General features: G+C 37.3%; 1 pseudogene; it reads left to right on the top strand.

Moving 5' to 3' along the window:
* Positions 1–1361: 1361 nt before the first annotated feature.
* Positions 1362–14769, top strand: LOC118704727 (annotated as a pseudogene).
* Positions 14770–15138: the final 369 nt, after the last annotated feature.

Here is a 15138-nt window from a genome sequence, read left to right as displayed (position 1 = left end):
CAAACACTGGGACATTGGGTTCTTGCCTAGGGTGGGAATGGCTTGGTGGGAAGGTAATCAGGGAAAAAGGAGATATATGTAAAACTTTAGACAATAAATAAAGGAAGATGTAAACAAATGGAAGAATATACTGTGTTCATGTTTTGGTAGAATCAACATCATTAAAATGTCCATACTGCACAAAGCAATCTATAAAATCAATGCAATACCCATTAAAACACAAATGGCATATTTCTCAGATCTAGAAAAAACTCTCCAAAAAATAATATGGAATTTTAAAAAATTACCACCAATAGCTGCAGCAACCCTGAAATAGTAGAACAACATTGGACTGATCTCAATACCAGATATCAAGCTATATTACAAAGCCACTGTACTCAAAACAGCCTATTACTGGCACAAGAATAGAACCCAGAACCCTTAAAATAACTGAAGCCATTATGCTCAATTAATATTTGAGAAAGGACTCAAGAACATTCCATGGAGTTAAGACAGTCTGTTCAATAAATGGTGTAGCAAAATATGGCAGATACATTCAAAAAAATAAAACTGGGTCAGCAACTTCCACCATACACAAAAAATAAGTTCAAAATAGATAAAATACTTAAACATAGATGGAAACCCATAAAAATCTTAGAAGAAGTCATAGGCAGCAAAATGTCCGACATCTCGCATATATTTACTGATACATCTCCTAGGACAATGTAAACTAAGAAAAAAATAAACAAATGGGACAACATCAAAATTCAAAGCTTCTGCACTATCAATAAAACAATAAAAAAGCCCATTCCAAGGAAGAACATATTTACCAATGTTATCTCTGATAAGAGTTTAATCTTTGAAATTTACAGGAACTCATACAACTTAACCAAAAGAAGATAAACAATCCAATCAAAAAAAATGTGTAAATGATCTAAATAGACACTTTTTGAAAGAGGACATACAGAAGGCCAAGAGACATATGAAAACATGCTCAAAGTCACTAATCATCCAAGATATGCAAATCAGAAGCACAATGAGGTACCATCTCATACCTGTCAGAATCATCAACAAATTAACAAACGACAGGTGATGGAAAGGATGTGGAGGAAAAGAAACTCTCATGCACTGCTGGTGGGGATGCAGACTGGTGAAGCCTCTGTGGAAGACAGTATGGAGTTTCCTCAAAAAGATAAAGATGGGCTGAGCTTTGCTGTGGAACACGGGCAAAAGAAACTAAGAAGAAAATAAACAAACGGGACTATGTCAAAATAAAAAGCTTCTGCACAACAAAAGGAACCATCAACAAAATGAAAAGCATCAAGATATCAACTTCTCTGATTGATTTTGCTTTGGACAGAAGATCTGATATGCCACTGTAAAGCAGATCTGATATGCCACTGGAATTAATAAAAGAAGTTAATGGGGTGCCTGAAATTGAGCCTCTAAATAAACTATACAAAATAGATTTCAGATCCCTACAACTAGGCTGTGATTATAGCAAGAAATATGTCCAGAGAAAAATTTCACGTATCTCCCCTTTAACCTCCGGTGGAAACAGAACACCTATTATGAAGATTAGACTACAAGGACACCATTGCAGTGGCTGGTTTTATTGTTTTGTCTTCACCTACGACAAGCAAAGATGGTGAACATTGCTTATTTTTTAAAGCACTTGAGGACCTCAAGTCAACTGTTTATGTTTATGTTAAAGCTGTAATACATTTTTCTACAGATTCAATGTCTTTGGTTCCAGCAACATGTTTTACGTACACCCTGCTGAATGAACTCAAAGGTGACATGGTTGTCAATGACTATGGTGTTGTGAAGTTCTTTAAGCCTCCATATCTAAACAAAGGAACTGATTATTGTTCGGTTGTTACAATTGTGGACCAGACAAATGTAAAGTTACCCTGCCTGCTCTTTAGTGAAAATTATGAAAGTCTTCCAATAATTTATAAAAATGGAGATATTGTTCGCTTTCACAGGCTGAAGATCCAAGTATATAAAAATGAGACCCAAGGTATCACCAGCTCTGGCTTTGCATCTTTGACATTTGAGGGAACTTTGGGGGCTACAGTTATACCTCGTACTTCCAGCAAGTATTTTAACTTCACAACAAAAGGATCACAAAATGGTAGAAATCCTATAAGCTTGGGCATCTGTTCATATTCCACCTTCTTTGGTGTTAGTAAAATTGTGTGATGTTTAATCCATGCAGTATTTTGACCTGACTTGTCAGTTCTTGAGCAAAGCTGAAGTGGATGGAACATCATTTCTTCTAAAGGTATGGGATAACACCAGGACCCCCTTTCCATCCTGGAGAGTCTGCGTACAAGACCTTGTTTTTCATGGTGATTTAAGTTACATCCATCGGTTGCAGAACCTGGCAGTAGACATTTTAGTCTATGATAACTATGTTCAAGTGGTAAAATCTCTGAAGGTCAGAAAGCTTTCTTAGAATTTATAGCCTTCATACCAAACTTCAATCAGTGAATTTGGAGAACCAGGCAACATTGTTAGCTCTAGAGTTTCACCTCCATGGAGGTACCAGCTATGGCCATGAAATCAGTCTTGCCAGAAAGCAATTCTGATGTGGATCAACTGGAAAAGGCTTTAGAATGTGCAAGTTTGACAGCCAATCAGAGTTCAGATGGTGTATGTCAATTGGAATGTGAGGACTGCTTTCCAACAAGCTCTGGATCAGTATCATTGTATGAGGTATAAAGATGTCAACAACTATCAGCTACCATACTTACAGATCATCAATATTTTAATAACACCCCACTATGTGCTATTTTGAAACAAAAAGCTCCCCAACAATATTGCATCTGAGCAAAATTGAGATTCTATAAACCCAAAAGACTCTTTCAGTCTGTTAAACTTTATTTCAGTCAATGCAGGAAGTTCTGCACGAAGATGTTTTGGATCAAATTTTGCAAGAGAACACAACTAAAACTCCTAATACCAATCTACAAAATGCCTTATTATATGATTCGAAAGTTTGGACCACCAAAGATCAGGGAGAACAAGTAGCTGGTCATTTTGATAAAAATAATGGTGTTCTCCCACTTTCAAATGACTGTCTAATTTTGATAGAAAGAGGTACACTAAGTGAAATCTATAAACTCGCAGGCAAGTTTCATAGGGTAATCCCTGTAAGATCTGGTCATGCAGACCTGGGACTACTTGACCTTTCAGTACCATTCCTTATCCAAGGAAAAATACATCACTATGGGTGTAAACGGTGTTCTAGTTTGAAACCAATGCAAAATCTAAATAATCTGGTTGATAAAACATCATGGATTCCTTCTTATGTGGAAGAAGTACTGGGTATTGTACACCTTTAACATATGTTTGTGATTGCATTCACTCTTGATGATAGAACAGGAGTATTGGAAGCTTATATCATGGATTCTGACAAATTCTTCCATATTCCAGCATCAGAAATCCTAACCAGTGATTACCTTCAGGAAAGTATGGATATGATCATGAATATGTTTTGCCCTCCAGAAAAAAAAAAAAAATTGATACATATCCATGGTTGGAATGCTTCAAGTCGTATAATGTCAGAAGTGGAAAGGAGCAGCAAATTTGCTATCAGATATTATATATATATATATATATATATATATATATATATATATATATATATATATAATTGGTTTTATATATATATATATATATAAAATTGGTTTTTATATATATAATTATATATATATATATATATATAATTGGTTTTTTACAGAGAGGAAGGGAGGAGAGGGATAGAGAGCTAGAAACATCGTTGAGAGAGAGACACTGATCAGCTGCCTCCTGCACACCCCCTACGGGGGATGTGCCCACAACCAATGTACATGCCCTTGACCGGAATCAAACCAGGGATCTTTTAGTCCACAGACCGATGCTCTATCCACTGGGCCAAAATGGTTTCGGCTGCTATCAGATTTTTGACACCACAGTTGCAGATGATATTATCTAATATTGACATTCAACTTAGCAGATGTGAACTATTGTAATTTTAAAAACATTATTATTTTCTATGAGATTGCTATAAACATGTAAAAGTTTTAACTCAGTGGTTTATTTTCCATTGTAACCACTATTTAACTTTAAAAAAATAGACATTGTGTTATCTTAACCCCTTGTTGTAAGTTGAAAATGTTCTTGTTACTCAGAAATATCCAGTATGATGGCTGCTAGGGTTATAAAAGAAAGCCAATGAATAAATAAAGACTTTCACTTACTCTTTGTAAAACGAAAAAACTTAAAGATGGAACTCCCATATGACCCAGTGATCCCACTTCTAGGACTATATCTCAAGAAACCAGAAACACCAATCAGAAAGGATATATGCACCCCTATGTTTGTAACAGCAGTTTACAATAGCTAAGATTTAGAAACAGCCTAAGTGCCCATCAGCAGATAAGTGAATTAAAAACATGTGGTACATCTACACAATGGAATACTATGCAGCTATAAAAAAAGAAAGAACTACTACCATTTGCAACAGCATGAATGGAACTGGAGAGGATTATGGTAAGTGAAATAAGCCAGTTGGAGAAAGATAAATATGACATTATCTCACTCATTTGTGGAATACATTGAACTGCATAAACTGTTCAACAAAAATAGATCCAAAGACATAGAAGCATTGAACAGACTGTCCAACCTCAGAGGGAAGGCAGGGGAGGAGTGGATAAGAGATCAACCAAAGGACTTGTATGAATGCATATAAGCATAACCAATAGACACAGATAGTAGGGGGTTGAGGGCATGTGCTGTAGATTGGGAACACCCTGGGAGATGTCAATGGGGGGGAAAAAGATACATATTTAATACTTTAAATAGTAATTAATTTGAATTAAAAAAAAACAACCTAGTTGAAGAAATAATGACAGAAAAATTCCCCTGCCTGGTGAAAGAAATAGACTTACAAGTCCAGGAAGCTCAGAGAGTCCCAAACAAGAGGAATCCAAAGAGGTCTACAACAAGAGACTACATAGTTAAAATGGCAAGGATTGAAAATAGACATAATCTTAAAAATAGCAAGAAAAAAGTAGTTACGTACATGGGAGTGCCCATAAGACTATCAGCTGATTTATCAATAGTAACTTTGCAGGCCAGAATGCAATAACAAGAAATATTCAAAGTAATGAATAGCAAGGACCTATCACCAAGATTACTCTACCCAGCAAAGTGATAATTTAAAATTAGAGGTCAGATAGAGCTTCAGACAAGAAGCTAAAGGAGTTCATCAACACCAAACTGGTACTACATAAAATGTTGAAGGGTATTATTTAAGAAGAGGAAGAGGAAACAGAAGAAGAAGAAGAAGAAGAAGAAGAAGAAGAAGAAGAAGAAGAAGAAGAAGAAGAAGAAGAAGAAGAAGAAGAAAAAAAAAACATATCTATTAACAATTGAATCTAAAAATCAAAATAAATGAAAAAGGAATCTAATGAACAAAATAAACTGATGGATAAAATAGAACCATGAGCCAAGACCGGTTTGGCTCAGTGGATAGAGCGTAGGTTGGGGATTGAGGGGTCCTGGGTTCAATTCCGGTCAAGGGCATGTACCTTGGTTGCGGGCACATCCCCAGTAGGGGGTGTGCAAGAGGCAGCTGATCGATGATTCTCTCTCATCGATGTTTCTGGCTCTCTATCTCTCTCTCTTCCTCTCTGTATAAAATCAATAAAATATATTTCTAAAAAATAGAACCATGGACATGGAAACATGGGATAGACTGATGAATATCAGAGAGAATAGGGGAGGGTCAGGAAGAGATTAACAAAAGACCTTATATGCAAATATGCATTATCTATGGATACAGACAAGCTCTGGGTGGGCATGACCTGGGTGTCAGGTGCAAGGGGATGAGGAAGTGTCTGTAATACTCTTAACAATAAAGTTTGTTTTAAAAAATAAAACGAGAGGCCTGGAGGGGCAGAGGGCTTCCGGGCAGCACACTGCCATCGGGCTCCGATGCCATTGGGCTCAGAGGAAAACGGGGGGGGGGGGGGGGGGGGGGGGGGGGGTCCGAGGCCCCTCTTCCTGGACGTGGGGCCCACTCTCCTGACAAGTCCGCACCGTCCTGAGCCAGCGGTTGCTGTGTCCTATGTCTCCGTGGGACGCCTTAGGATGAACTGGGCTTTGAGGTAGGAACAGGGACGCAGGCATGCTTTTCCGTAAATCACCCTCTCCCTGCGGGAGGACTAATTACACCCACACCGTCTCTTCCTGCCTCTGTCAGCGAGCCGTGCTGGGCCCGGGCGGGTGAAAGGACACTGAGGCCTTCGCCTCTCTCCGAGCGGCCATCCGTCTTCCGGACAGAACGAGGCAGGAGATGTCACCGTCCGAGGGCGGGTGAGGGATGTGAGGCTGGGACAGCTGATCAGTGCGATGTGCATACGCAGCGGCCGTTTGTACCCATCACCCCGCCTCCCAGGCTCCAGCCTGTGAGCACCTCGCTGCCAGTTCCCGTCCAGGAACAAACAACGCCAGAGGCGGCTGCAGAGTGAGCCACAGGCCTGGTTGTGGGCACGGAGTGGGGTTTAGTGAGAGTTTTAAATCAGAAAATTGCCCTGACTGGTGTGGCTCAGTGGAAAGAGCGTCGGCCTGCAGACTGAGGGGTCCCAGGTTCGATTCTGGTCGGGGGCATGTACCTTGGTTGCGAGCACATCCCCGGTGGGGGGTGTGCAAGAGGCAGCTGGTCAATGTTTCTCTCATTGATGTTTCTAGCTCTCTATTCCTCTCCCTTCCTCTCTGTAAAAAATCAATGAAATATATATTTTTTTAAAGAAAAATCGAGAAACATCAATCAGCTGCCTCCTGCATATCCCCTACTGGGGATGTGCCCACAACCAGGGTGCATGCCCTTGACCAGAGTCGAACCTGAGACCCTTCAGTCCACAGGTCGACGCTCTATCTACTGAGCCAAACCAGTCAGGGCTTAAACGCTTTAAAAGGGGTGGTTTGGATGTGAAGGCAAAGAACGTCCAGGTCAACCGAAAAAATTTGAAGACTAGCAATGACAAACATTGTTGGTTAAAGATGCATGTCAAACTCAGAAATAACTTGCAGGAAGATTAAACATTGATCAGCAAATAATTTCTGATCATTTACAAACAATGGGAAAGATTTTAAAGGAAGGAAAATGGGTGCCACATCAACCGAACGAAAGACAAATGGAAAATCAAAGTCATCAGTAAAATGTTGCCTCAACGGCACGAAAGTAAGTCTTTTTTGCATGGAATTGTGACTGGCGATAAAAGTGGGTTTATGTTGAGAATCCCAAACGCACAGAATCGCGGGTTGATCCAGGTCAACCATCAACATTGACTGCCTGGCCAGATCACTTCGGGAAGAAGACAGTGCTCTGCGTTTGGTGGGATCAGGAAGGTGTGGTGCATTATGAGCTTCTAAAACCAGATGGGCCGAAACCGGTTTGGCTCAATGGATAGAGCGTCGGCTTAGGGACTGAAAGGTCCCGGGTTTGATTCCGGTCAAGGGCATGTACTTTGGTTGCAGGCATATCCCCAGTAGGGGGTGTGCAAGAGACAGCTGATTGATGACTCTCATCGATGTTTCTAACTCTCTATCTCTCTCCCTTCCTCTCTGTACAAAATCAATAAAATATATTTTTAAAAAAATAAAATAAAAAAATAAATAAAACCAGATGAAACTACTAATACTAATCGCTACCGACAACAAACAATCAATTTGAACCACGCTTTGATCATAAAACCACAAAAATGTCCCAGAAGACACAGCAAAGTGATTTTGCTTCATGATGACGCACCATCATACACTTCAAAACCAGGTAAAGACACGTTAAATGATCTTGCTGGGAAGTATTAACCCACCTGCCATGTTCACCAGACCTTTCTCCTTCAGATGACCACTCGTTCCGATCAATGGCACACGCACTGTCTGAGCAGCACTTCAAAGCATACAAAGAAGTGGGAAATGGGGTCTCTGAATGGTCTGCCTCAAAACAAGACAGTTCTGTTGGGACGGTACCCACAAATTCCCTGACAGATGGGGAAATGTCCAGCTAGTGATGGACATCACTTTGAATAAAGCACTTTTGATGTTTCTCTTGAAAAAAAAACAAAAACAAAAAAAAACGAAAACTAAAAACAAAGGCCAAAAAAGGGACAAAAAAAAATGTCCCTACATAATACTAAAGGGATAGATATAATAAGAGCATATAATCTTAGTAAATATATATGTACCCAATATTGGAACACCTATATATATATTTTTTAAACTCTTAGAGGATTTTTAAGGGAGAGATCAACAGGAATGCAGCCATAGTAGGGGACTTCAACACTGCACTGTCATCAATAGATAGATCTTCCAGACTAAAAAATCATCTAGTATTACTTCTTCTTTTCCAATTTGGATGCCTTTTATTTCTTCTTCTTGTCTGATTGCAATGGCCAGTACTTTCAGTACTATGTTGAACAAGAGTGTTGAGAGTGAGCATCCCTGTCTTGTTCCTGTTCTTAGGGGAAATGGTTTTACAATAGTTTATGCCCATTGAGTATGATGTTGGCTGAGGGTTTCTCATATATGGCTTTTATTATGTTGAAGTGTGATCCTTCTATTCCCACCTTGCTGAGAGTTTTTATCTAGAAAGGGTGTTGGATTTTGTATGCTTTTTCTGCAGCAATTGATATGACTATGTGACTTTTATCTCTCAATTTGCTTGTGTGATGTATCATGTTTATTGATTTGTGGATATTGTACCATCCTTGCATCTCTGGGATAAATCCTACTTGGTCATGGTGTATGATCTTTCTGATGTACTGCTGGATCCGATTTGCTAGAATTTTGTTGAGGATGTTGGCATCTATGTTCATGAGGGATATTGGCCTATAATTCTCTTTCATTGTGTTATATTTATCTGGTTTTGGTGTTAGGGTGATGTTGGCTTCATGGAATGAGCTTGGAAGTGTTCCTTTCTCTTGAATTTTTTGTAATAGTCTGAGGATGATAGGTTTTAGTTCTTCTTTGAATGTTTGGTAAAACTCCCCTGTGAAGCCAACTGGCCCCAGGCTTTTGTTTCCTGGAAGATTTTTGATGACTGCTCCAATTTCCTCGATTGGTATCAGGATATTGAGATTTTTAGAATCTTCCTGATTGAGTTTTAGAGGCTGTATTATTCTAAGAATATGTCCATTTCCTCCAGGTTGTCCAGTTTGTTGAAATAGAGCTGTTCATAGTATTTTTTAACAATCCTTTGTATTTCTGTGGGATCTGTTCTTATTTCACCTCTTTTATTTCTGATTTTGTTTATTTGGGTCTTCACTCTTTGCTTCTTGGTGAACCCTGCTAGAAGTACATCAATCTTGTTTATCCTTTCAAAGAACCAGCATTTGCTTTCATTTATCTTTTGTAATTTTTTTGTCTCTATGTCATTTATTTCCACTCTGATCTTTATTATCTCCTTCCTTCTGCCCACTCTGGGCTTTTCTTTTTGCTCTCTTTTTAATTCTTAGAGTTGTGGAGTGAGATGATTTTTTTAGCATTTTTTCTTGTTGTTGTTTTGTTTGTTTGGGTTTTTGGTTTGTTTTTTTTTGGGGGGGGAGGGTTGTATTTTTTTTTTTTTTTTTTTAGGCAAGCATGTAGTGCTATAAACTTCCCTCTCAGGACAGCTTTCATTGTGTTCCATAGATTTGGGATTGTTGTGTATTTATTGTCATTAGTTTTCAGGATGTTTTTAATTTCTTTTTTTCCTATCTCTTTGGTAAACCAATCACTGTTTAATAGGATGCTATTCAGCTTCCAAGAACTTAAATTTGGGGGACTGATTTTATTGTTATTATATTTCTAATATTATGCCATTGTGGTCTGAGAAGATGCGATATGATTTCAATCTTTTTGCATTTGGAGAGACTTTGCCTGTGACCCAATATGGGTCTATTTTTTTTTAAATGTCCCATGTGCACTTGCGAAGAAAATATATTCCATGGCTTTCAGGTGAAATGTTCTCAAGATGTCAATTAAGACCATCTGATCTAGTGAGTCATTTAGTATTGCTGTTTCTTTGATGATTTTTTTATGTCTAGAAGATTTATCCAGTCATGTCAGTGGTGTTTAACATCTTCTACTATGATTGTATTGTTGTCAATCTCTCCCTTGACATCTTCCTCTTTTTTATGTATTTGGGTATTCCTGCATTGTGTGCATATATGTTTATCAGGGTTATATCCTCTTGTTGTATCAATCCCTTTAGTATTATGAAATGGCCTTCATTATCTCTGGTTATGGTCTTCACTTATTCGCAGATGACATGATACTGGTCATAGAAAACCCTAAAGACTCCATCAAAAATTATTAGACTTAAATGAATTCAGCAATGTAGCAGGATACAAAATCAACACCAAGAAATCTATGGCATTTCTATACACCAATAATGAACTTACAGAAAGAGAGACTAAAAAACCTATCCCATTTACCATTGCACAAAAAAAAATTGATACCTAGGAATAAACTTAACTAAGGAGGTAAAAGACCTATATGGGGAAAACTACAGGACACTGATAAAAGAAATAGAGGAAGATGTAAAAAGATGGAAGAACATACCATGTTCATGGACTGATAGAATCAAAAAGATTAAAATGTCCATACTACCCAAAGCAATCTATAGATTAAATGAAATCCCCATTAAAATACCAAAGGCATATTTCACAGAGTTAGAATGAAATTTCTAAAAATTCATCTGGAATAAAAAAATAAAAGACCGTGAATAGCTGCAGCTACCCTGAAGAAGAAGAACAAAGTACGTGGGATCTCAATACCTAATATCAAGCTGTATTACAAAACCATTGTTCTCAAAACAGCCTGGTACTGGCACAAGAAGAGACATATAGACAAATGGAATAGAATAAAGAACCCAGAAATTGACCCAAGCCACTATGCTCAAATAATATTTGACAATGGAGGCATGAACATAAAATTGAGTCAAGACAGTCTCTTCTATAAATGGTGTTGGGAAAATTAGACAGATGCATGTAAAAAAAAATGAACCCAGACCACCAACCTACACCATACACAAAAATAAACTCAAAATGGACAAAGGATTTAAACATAATATGGGAATCCATAAAAATACTAGAGGAATCCACAGGCAGCAAAATCTCAGAAATATGTTGAAGCAATTTCTCTACTGATAGCACTCCTAGAGCAATGGAAACTAAAGAGAAAATAAACAAATGGGACTACATCAAAATAAAAAGCTTTTGCACAGCAAAAGAAACCATAAACAACACAAGAAAGCCCACTGCATGGTAGGACATATTTGCCAATGTTATCACCGATGAGGGTTTAATCTTCAACATTTACAGGGAACTCATACAACGTAACAAAAGGAAGATATAAAACATCATCAGAAATGGGCAAATTATCTAAACTGATACTTTTCTAAATAAGACAGAAGGAAGACCAAGAGGCATATGAAAACACTCTCAAAGTCATTAATCAACTGAGAGGTGCAAATAAAAATGACAATGAGGTACCATCTCACCCCTGTCAAATGGCTATAATCAACAAATTAACAAACAAGTGCTGGTGAGAATGTGGAGAATAAGAAACCCTCATGCACTGTTGGTGGGAATGCTAACTGGTGCAGCCACTGTGGAGAACAGTATGGAGTTTACTAAAAATACTAAAAATGGAACTCCCATTTGACCCAGTGATCCCACTTCTAGGAATATATACAAAGAAACTAGAAACACCACTCAGAAAGAATATATGCACCCCTGCGTTCATAGCAGCACAATTTACAGTACCTAAAATTTGTAAACAGCCTAAGTGCCCATCAACAGATGAGTGCATCAAAAAACTGTGTTACATCTACACAATGGAATATTATGCTGTGGTAAAAAAGAAGTTCTTACCATTTGCAACAGCATGGATGGAACTGGAGAAGATTATGCTAAGTTAAATAAGCCAGTCAGAGAAAGATAAATATCACATGATCTCACTCATTTATGGAGTATAATGAACATAAACTGATGAACAAAAAAAAAAACTCCAGAGACGGAGAAACATCAAACTTCGGAGGTAAGGTTGGGGGTAAGGGTGAGTGATCAACCAAAGGACTTGTATGCATGCATATAAGTCTAACCAATGGACACAGACAACAGGGGGTTGAAGGCATGAGTGGGGGATGAGTTGGGGTAATGGGGTGATAAGGACACATATGTAACACCTTAATCAATAAAGAAAATTTTAAAAATCATCTAGTAAACATTGACCTTGAATGAAACACTAGATCAGGTGGATTTAATTGATATCTATAAAACATTTCACCTCAAAATAGCACAATACATATTCTTCTCAAAGGCACATGCAACATTGTCAAAGACAGACTACATACCTGGACACAAAAGTAGTCTTAACAAACTCAAGAAGTTTGAAATCATATTAAGCATATTCTCTGATCATAGTCGCATGAAAATAGAAATAAACTACAAAAATATGAAAAATTTTCAAACAAATGGAGATTAAATAACAAGTTATTAAATAATGAATGGGATATCAATAAGATCAAGGAAGAATTTTAAAAATTACATGGAAACAAATGACAATGAACACACAACTAGCCCAAGTATTTGAAACACAGTGAAAGGAGTACTGAGAGGAAAGTTCATAGCATTACAGACCTAAGTCAAGAAGCAAGAAAAGTCTCAAATAAATAATATAACCCTACACATAAAAGAACTGGAAAAGGACCAACAAGAAATGCCCAGAGTAAGAAAAAGAAAGGAAATAATAAAGATCAGAGTGGAAATAAATGACATAGAGACTATACAAAACAATACAAAAGATCAAAGAATCCAAGAGCAGGTTCTTTGAAAAGACAAGCAAGATTTGTACCTTTATTCAGACTCATCAAGAATCAAAGAGAGAAAAAAAACAATAAAGAAAATCAGAAATGAAAGAGAAGAAATAACAACTGACATCACAGAAATATGAAAACTTGCAAGAAAATACAATATTATGAACAACTACTTCCCAAGGAAATGGACAACCTGGATGAAATGTACACATTTCTAGAAATATACAATCTTCCAAAACTGAAAAAGGACAAATCAGAAAACATGAATATGCCAATTACTACTAATAAAATTGAAGCAGTAATAACAAAACCAACTCCCAGCAAACAAAAGTCCATCTGGTGCAGGAATTAAAAAAAAAAAAAATTCTAAGAAGAATTAACACCTATCATCCTAAAAATATTCAAAAAATTTCAAGAGGAAGGAGTCTTTCCAAGTTCTTTCTATTAAACTAGTATTACACTAATTCTAAAACCAGACAAAGACACTACAGAGAAACAAAATTATAGGCCAAAATCCCTGATGAACAGATAGTAAAATCTTCAACAAAAGATTAGCAAATTGGATCCAGCAATATATTAAAATGATTATACACCATGACTAAATGGAATTTATTGGGGGGATGCAGTTAGTAAATTATTTGCAAATCAGTAAGTGTGATATATCACGTAAACAAAAAAAATTTTTAAAACCACATGAGATTATACCAATAGATGCAGAAAAAGCATTCAATAAAATGCAGCATGCATTTATGATAAAAAAAAAAACTCTCAGCAAATTGTTTATAAAGAGAAAATTCCTCAATGTTATAAAGGCTATATATGACAAACCACAGCCAACATTATACTCAATATGAAAAAACTAAGTGTTCCCTTAAGTTAAAAAACAAGACAGGGGTGTCCATTTTCACCACTCTTATTCAATACTAGAGGCCCAATGCATGAAATTCATGCAAAGGGCTTGGCCCTCGTAGCCCTGGCTTCGTCCGGAAGGTGATCCAGAAGGATGTCTGGAAAGACATCAGGAAGGTTGTTCAGCTGTCTGGTCTAATTAGCATATTATTTTTTTATTATTATAGATAGTACTCGAAGTCCTAGCCACAACAATCAGACAAGAAGAATAAATAAAAGGCATCCAAATTCGAAAGGAGGAAGTAAAACTGTCATTTGCAGATGACATGACATTGTACATGGAAAACCCTAAGGACTACCAAAAAGCTTCTAGATCTAATGACCATGTTGGCAAAATAGCAAGAAACAAAACAAATATCATAAAGAGAAATTAAGAAACAGTCTCATTTACTATTGCAACAGCAAAAAGTAAGACATCTAGGAATAAATTTAACCACCATATTTTCCGGCGTATAAGACGACCCTCTAATTTTTACAGTTAAAACATAGATTTAGGCCTATATTCGCTGTATAAGACTATCCCCCACTTCAAAGAAAAGACTTACTTTGCCGTCAAGATCTGCAGGTAATTTTTGTGCAATTTTGGTCTTTTGCCTCCGATTTTCGGTTGACTTTTTTTCGTTTCAAAAGTCGTCTTATATGCCAGAAAATACGGCAATGAGAGTAAAGACCTATACTGGGAAAACTTATAGACATTGAAGAAAGAAATTGAGTTAGATACAAATAAATGGAAGCATATAGTGTGTTCATGGATAGGAATAATTAACATCATTAAATGTCAATACTACAAAAGACCCCAAATACTCTCAGCAATCTTGTTTTTTCAAGATTGTTTTTTCAAGAACAAACTTGGAGGAATCACGATCCTGAATATCAAACTATACTACGACACCATTTTAGTTAAATCAGCCTTGTACTGGATCAAGAACAGTTATATTGATCAATCAAACAAAACAGAGACCCCAGGGCTGCTTTGTCCCAGGACCACCTCACCCAAGGCCCTCCTCATAGCCAAGCTACTTCATGATTAAGTTGTAACAATACTGAGCTGGTACATAGCCATGCTATTCTTACAGCTGTGCTATCTCACAGTTGAGCTCTTTCAGTGAATAAAGTTTCCTTCTTCATTGCACCCCAGGTTGAGGATTCCTGTTGGTGTTAAATTGGAAAAAAAAATCATTGATTGCCACTCCATGGTGTCAAATGTGCAGCTCTGAAGCAATGACCTGATCTCCTGACACCCTCTTGAAACCAATACATTTTGCATCTGTATGAGCCCCTGTGCTCAGGTTGTCTTCCAAGTGGCACTTGAGGATCTTGGGTAAGTCCTCTTAGGTACAAGGGCTCCCATACTTGATGTTGAGGTCTCAGAGACTTTATTCAGTTTAGGTGACCCTGAT

Source organism: Pipistrellus kuhlii, unplaced genomic scaffold (assembly GCF_014108245.1).
Source record: "Pipistrellus kuhlii isolate mPipKuh1 unplaced genomic scaffold, mPipKuh1.p scaffold_m20_p_46, whole genome shotgun sequence".
Classification (NCBI taxonomy): Eukaryota; Metazoa; Chordata; class Mammalia; order Chiroptera; family Vespertilionidae; genus Pipistrellus; species Pipistrellus kuhlii.
This window is presented reverse-complemented; position numbering and strand designations above follow the sequence as displayed.